This window comes from Salmo trutta, chromosome 13 (genome assembly GCF_901001165.1).
Source record: "Salmo trutta chromosome 13, fSalTru1.1, whole genome shotgun sequence".
Lineage (NCBI taxonomy): Eukaryota > Metazoa > Chordata > Actinopteri > Salmoniformes > Salmonidae > Salmo > Salmo trutta.
Window position 1 is genome coordinate 29,746,406 of NC_042969.1, and position 7,500 is coordinate 29,753,905.

The window sequence follows — 7,500 nt, forward strand, 5'->3', positions numbered from 1 at the left end:
TGTGTGTGTGTGTGTGTGTGGTGTGTGTGTATTTCTTCAAGTAATTTGTTGTTGTGACACTGATACCATCAGAGTATGTGATAACCTCCTGCTCTTTCCGCTAAACACTTTTTCTCTACTACCCTGCTCTCTGAACAAAACTACACTGCATGACCAAAAGTATGTGGACGTCTGCTCGAACGTCTCATTCCAAACTCATGGGCATTCATATGGAGTTGGTCCCCCCTTTGCTGCTATAACAGCCTCCTCTCTTCCCGGAAGGTTTTCCACTAGATGTTGGAACATTGCTGCGGGGACTTGCTTCCATTCAGCCACAAGAGCATTAGTGAGATTGGGCACTGATGTTGGGAGATTAGGCCTGGCTCACAGTCTGTGTTCCAATTCATCCCAAAGGTGTTTGATGGGGTTGAGGTCAGGGCTCTGTGTAGGCCAGTCAAGTTCTTCCACACCAATCTCGACAAACCATTTATTCTATGCTAAAGCATTAAGATGTCCATTCACTGGACCTAAGGGGCCTAGCCTGAACCATGAAAAACAGCCCCAGACCATTTTTCCTCATCCACCGAACTTTACAGTTGGTACTATGCATTCGGGCAGGTAGCGTTCTCCTGGCATCCGCCAAACCCAGATTTGTCCGACGGACTGCCAGATGGTGAAGTGTGATTCATCACTCCAGAGAACACATTTCCACTGCTCTAGAGTCCAATAGTACACCACTCCAGCGTCGCACATGGTGATCTAAGGCTTGTGTGCAGCTGCTCGACCATGGAAACCCATTTTATGAAGTTCCCAACTAACAGTTATTGTGCTGACGTTGCTTCCAGAGACAGTTTGGAACTTGGTAGTGAATGTTGCAACCAAGGACAACAAAAAAATTCACGCAGCACGCTTCTGCACTCGCTGTTCCCGTTCTGTGAGCTTGTGTGGCCTACCACTTCGTGTCTGAGACGTTGTTGCTCCAAGAGGTTTCCACTTCACAGTAACAGCACTTACAGTTGACTGGGGTAGCTCCAGCAGTGCAGAAATGTTACGAACTGACTTGTTGGAAAGATGGCATCCTATGACGGTGCTAAGTTGAAAGTCAATGAGCTCTTCAGTAAGGACATTCTATTGCCAATGTTTGTTTATGGAGATTGCATGGCTGTGTGCTCAATTTTATATACCTATCAAATTAAATTGTATTTGTCACATACGCCGAATACAATAGGTATAGGTGAAATGCTTAATTACAAGCCCTTAACCAGCAATGCAGTTTTGAGAAAATGCAAAACAAAAAGTAAGAGATAAGAATAACAAAAAATTAAATAGCAGCAGTAAATAACAATATTGAGGCTATATCCAGTGTGTACCGGTACAGAGTCAATGTGCGGGGGCACCGGATTCGAGGTAATTGAGGTACATGTAGGTAGAGTTGTTAAAGTGACTATGCATAGACAATAACAGAGTGTAGCAGCAGGTGGCTGGAGTCTTTGACAATTTTTAGGGCCTTCTTTTGACACCGCCTGGTATAGAGGTCCTGGATGGCAGGAAGCTTGGCCCCAGTGATGTACTGGGCTGTACACACTACCCTCTGTAGTGCCTTGCGGTTGGAGGCCGAGCAGTTTCCATACCAGGCAGTGATGCAACCCATCAGGATGCTCTCGATGGTGCCGCTGTAAAACCTTTTGAGGATCTGAGGACGCATGCCAAATCTTTTCAGTCTCCTGAGGGGGAATAGGTTTTGTCGTGCACTCTTCAAGACTATCTTGGTGTGTTTGGACCATGTTAGTTTGTTGGTGATGTGGATGCCAAGGAACTTGAGGCTCTCAACCTGCTCCACTACAGCCCCGTTGATGAGAATGGGGCCGTGCTCGGTCTGTAACAAGCCTCTGGCAAGAGGGGGGTGTGTGGAATCAGGAGCAGGAGAGCAGATGGGTTCCAGGAAAACAAATGTTTATTACAGGCGGTCCCAAAGGCACAGCACAAACACAAAGTGTAACCGCACAAAATGTAGCATCCACCCACAGGGAAGGAATTAAGTGCACACAGAGGAGAAACCTCGACTCCGTACTATCGAGTAAAATGTCCATGGTAAAACACATACCGCACAAAACGAAACAAAAGCCCGTGGTGCAGGCACGCACCCCTTAAAGTACTAAACAGCAACAATCCCGCACACAGCCTAACCTGCAGCAGGGAAATATAAACCCACCGTATCAGTACAACAATACACAGGTGTGTAAAACAAGACAGTGCTAAACGAAAAGAGAAAATGGGATTGGTGGCAGCTAGTAGGCCGGCGACGACGACCGCCGAGTACCTCCCGAACAGGGAGAGGAGCCACCTTCGGTGGAAGTCGTGACACGGTCCTCCTTTTCCTGTAGTCCACAATCATCTCCTTTGTCTTGATCACGTGGAGGGAAAGGTTGTTGTCCTTGCACCACACGATCAGGTCTCTAACCTCCTGCCTATAGGCTACCTCATCGTTGTCGGTGATCAGGCCTACCACTGTTGTGTCATCTGCATACTGGCCCTGCGGCCCGGTAAATGTTGACTTGTTTAAAGGTCTTACTCACATCGGCTGCAGAGAGCGTGATCACACAGTCTTCCAGAACAGCTGGTGCTGTCATGCATGTTTCAGTGTTATTTGCCTCGAAACGAGTATAGAAGTAGTTTAGCTCGTCTGGTAGGCTCATGTCACTGGGCAGCTCTCGGCTGTGCTTCCCTTTGTAGTCTGTAATGGTTTGCAAGCCCTGCCACATCCGACGAGCATCAGAGCCGATGTAGTATGATTCGATCTTAGTCCTGTATTGACGCTTTGCCTGTTTTATGGTTCGTTGGAGGGCTTAGCGGGATTTCTTATACGCTTCCGGGATAAAGTCCCGCTCCTTGAAAGCGGCAGCTCTACCCTTTAGCTCAGTGCGGATGTTGCCTGTAATCCATGACTTCTAGTTGGGGTATGTGCGTACGTTCACTGTGGGGACAACGTCATCAATGCACTTATTGATGAAGCCCATGACTGATGGGGTGTACTCCTCAATGCCGTTGGAGGAATCCCGGAACATATTCCAGTCTGTGCTAGCAAAACAGTCCTGTAGCTTAGCATCTGCTTCATCTGACCACTTTTTTATTGATCTAGTCACTGGTACTTCCTGCTTTAATTTTTGATTGTAAGCAGGAATCAGGAGGATAGAATTATGGTCAGATATGCCAAATGGAGGGCGAGGGAGAGCTTTGTATGCATCTCTGTGTGTGGAGTAAAGGTGGTCGAGAGATTTTTTTCCTCTTTTTGCACATTTAAGATGCTGATAGAAATTTGGTAAAACGGATTTAAGTTTCCCTGCATTAAAGTCCCCGGATACTAGGGGCGCCGTCTCTGGATGAGCGTTTTCTTGTTTGCTTATGGCGGAATACAGCTCATTCAATGCTGACTTAGTGCCAGCCTCTGAATGTAGTGGTATGTAAACAGCTATGAAAAATGCAGATGAAAACTCTCTAGGTAGGTTGTGTGGTCTACAGTTTATCATGAGATACTCTACCTCAGGCGAGCAATATTTCGAGACTTCCTTAGATATCGTGCACCAGCTGTTATTTACAAAAATACATAGTCCGCCGCCCCTTGTCTTACCAGACGCCGCTGTTCTATCCTGCCGGTATAGCGTATAACCAGCCAGCTGTATGTTGATAGTGCCGTCGTTCAGCCACATCTCCGTGAAGCATAAGATATTACAGTTTTGAATGTCCCGTTGGTCATCTATTTTATTCTCCAAAGATTGCACGTTTGCTAGCAGAATGGAAGAAAGTGGGAGTTTATTCGATTGCTTACGAATTCTCAAAAGGCAGCCTGCCCTCCAGACCCTTTTTCTTCGCCTCCTCCTCACGCAAATGACGAAGATCTGGGTCTGTTCCCGAGAAAGCAGTATATCGTTCACGTTGGGCTCGTCAGAATCGATAAAGGAAAAAGGAATTCTGCCAGTCCGTGGTGAGTAATCGCAGTTCTGATGTCCAGAAGTTATTTTCGGTCATAAGAGATGGTAGCGGCAACATTATGTACAAAATAAGTAACAAAATAAGTTACAAATAATGCAAATAAACAAATGAAAAAACACAATCGGTTGGGGGCACGTAAAGCGTCTGCCTTCTCTTCCGGTGCCATCTTACACCAAAGGATTACAGAGACTGTAGCCTGTTGGGGTGTTTTGAGTATATCCTTCCCGTCTGACTCATTAAAGAAAAAATCTTTGTCCAGTTCGAGGTGAGTAATCACTCTTCTGATGTCCAGAAGCTCTTTTCGGTCAATAGAGACAACAGTAGCAACATTATGTACAAAATTAGTTACAAACAATGAAACATACAAAAAAGTAAGACAGTAGGTTAAGAGACAATGAAACTGCAGACATCCCCTCCGGCGCCATCATGAATATAATGATGAGTGTGTGGCTGAAATAGCCAAATCCACTACTTTAAAGGGCTGTCCACATACATTTGTATATACAGTTGAAGTCAGAAGTTTACATACACCTAACCCAAATACATTACCCAAATACAAATTCCCTGTCTTAGGTCAGTTAGGATAATCACTTCATTTTAAGAATGTGAAATGTCAGAATAATAGTAGAGATAATTATTTATTTCAGCTTTTATTTCATTCATCACATTCCCAGTGTCACGTCCTGACCAGCAGAGGGCGTAACTGTGTTAGTCTTGGTCAGGATGTGGCAGGTGGTTTGTGTTTGTTAAATGTTGTGTTGGTGATTGGGACTTCCAATTGAAGGCAGGTGTGTTGAGTTGCCTTTGATTGGAAGTCCTATATAGGTGTGTGTGTTTTTCTTTGGGGTTGTGGGTGGTTGTTTGTGAGCACTGCTTGTTGAGCCTGCCAAACTGTTGTTAGTCGTGAATACTGTTAATTGTTTAGTTTTTTCTGTGGATGCTTTACTTTTTTTGTGAATTAAAAGAATGAGTATCCATATACCCGCTGCGCCTTGGTCTTCTCTCCATGACAACTTCTGTGACAGAACCACCCACCACCAAAAGACCAAGCAGCGGAAGAGGAGGAAGCCACAGGAGGAAAGTTGGAAGCAGCGCGCTCGGGAGGTGATGGATTCCTGGTCGCTGGAAATACTGGAGGAGAGGATTGACTGGACATGGGAGCAATTGCGGGTGCACTGCGACAACCTGCCTGGGAGGCAGGTAGAGCCCGAGAGGCAGCCCCAATAATTTTTTTGGTGGGGGCACAAGGGCTGTTTGGCGGGGCGAGATGGGAGACCCAGGCCAGCTCCCCGTACCCTTTTTGGAAGAAAACACACGGGACAGGTCCCGTGCTTTGGGGTAGGTGCTGTGGTGAGGCCTGGCATTTTCAGGCCGGTAAGCGCAGTACCAGCACCCCGCATGTGGAGTGTGAGCATCGAGCCTGAAGGGGTGATGCCAACCCTGCGCTCAAGACCGCCAGTGCGCCTCTACGGTCCGGTGTTTCCCGCTAAACGCACTAGCATTGAGGTGTGTGTCTCCAGGCTGGCACGTCCAGTACCAGCCCCACGCATCAGGAGTCTAGTGCGTCGGCCCAGCCTCGCCAGTCAACAGTCACCAGAGCTGCCCGCCAGTCAAGAGTCACCAGAGCTGCCCGCCAGTCAAGAGTCACCAGAGCTGCCCGCCAGTCGTAAGTCGCCAGAGCTGCCCGCCAGTCGTAAGTCGCCAGAGCTGCCCGCCAGTCGTAAGTCGCCAGAGCTGCCCGCCAGTCGTAAGTCGCCAGAGCTGCCCGCCAGTCAGGAGTCGCCAGAGCTGCCCGCCAGTCAGGAGTCACCAGAGCTGCCCGCCAGTCAGGAGTCACCAGAGCTGCCCGCCAGTCAGAAGTCACCAGACCTGCCCGCCAGTCAGGAGTCACCAGAGCTACCCGCCAGTCAAGAGTCACCAGAGCTGCCGGCCAGTCGTAAGTCGCCAGAGCTGCCCGCCAGTCGTGAGTCGCCAGAGCTGCCCGCCAGTCAGGAGTCACCAGAGCCGCCCGCTATTCAGGAGCCGCCAGAGCCGCCCGCTAGTCAGGAGCCGCCAGAGTGGCCCGTCTGCCCGTAGATGCCAGAGTGGCCCGACTGCCCGGATCTGCCCGAATGGCCCGACTGCCCGGAACTGCCAGAGTGGCCCGACTGCCCGGAACTGCCAGAGTGGCCCGACTGCCCGGAACTGCCAGAGTGGCCCGACTGCCCGGAACTGCCAGAGTGGCCCTCCTGCCCTCCGGCCCAGCCCGAGTGGCCCTCCTGCCCTCCGGCCCAGCCCGAGTGGCCCTCCTGCCCTCCGGCCCAGCCCGAGTGTCCCTCCTGCCCTCCGGCCCAGCCCGAGTGGCCCTCCTGTCATCCGGCCCAGCCCGAGTGGCCCTCCTGTCCTCCGGCCCAGCCCGAGTGGCCCTCCTGTCCTCCGGCCCAGCCCGAGTGGCCCTCCTGTCTTCCGGCCCAGCCCGAGTGGTCCGTCTGCCAGGGACAGCCCAAGTGGCCCGTCTGCCCGGCGCAGCTAGCAGCGCCACCGAAGTGGGCGACGCCGAAGGTGGAGCAAGGTCCACGTCCGGCCCCTGAGCCACCTCCAGGATAGGTGGGTTGGGGAGGGCGGGTGTAGCACAGTGCCGTCGATGACGGCAGCCACCCTCCCTTCCCTCCCTTATTGTTTAGGGGTTATTGTTTGTTGGTTTTGTTGGGGTATTGGGGATTTTCTTGTGTTTTTCTTTTTTTAGGTGCATCCCGGGGTCTGCACCTTGAGGGGGGGGGTGTACTGTCACGTCCTGACCAGCAGAGGGCGTAATTGTGTTAGTCTTGGTCAGGATGTGGCAGGTGGTTTGTGTTTGTTAAATGTTGTGTTGGTGATTGGGACTTCCAATTTTTCCTCCAAACATAACAATGGTCATTATGGCCAAACAGTTCTATTTTTGTTTCATCAGACCAGAGGACATTTCTCCAAAAAGTACGATCTTTGTCCCCATGTGTAGTTGCAAACCGTAGTCTGCCTTTTTTTATGGTGATTTTGCAGCAGTGGCTTCTTCTTTGCTGAGCGGCCTTTCAGGTTATGTCGATGTAGGACTTGTTTTACTGTGAATACAGATACTTTTGTACCTGTTTCCTCCAGCATCTTCACAAGGTCCTTTGCTGTTGTTCTGGGATTGATTTGCAATTTTCGCACCAAAGAACTTTAATCTCTAGGAGACAGAACACTTCTCCTTCCTGAGCGGTATGACGGCTGCTTGGTCCCATGGTGTTTATACTTGCTTACTATTGTTTGTACAGATGAACGTGGTACCTTCAGGCATTTGGAAATTGCTCCGAAGGATGAACTAGACCATTTTTTTTCTGAGGTCTTGGCTGATTTCTTTTGATTTTCCCATGATGTCAAGCAAAGAGGCACTGAGTTTGAAGGTAGTCCTTGAAATACATCCACAGGTACACCTCCAATTGATTCAAATGTTGTCAATTAGACTAATGAAAGCTTCTAAAGCCATGACATCATTTTCTGGAATTTTCCAAGCTGTTTAAGGCACAGTCAACT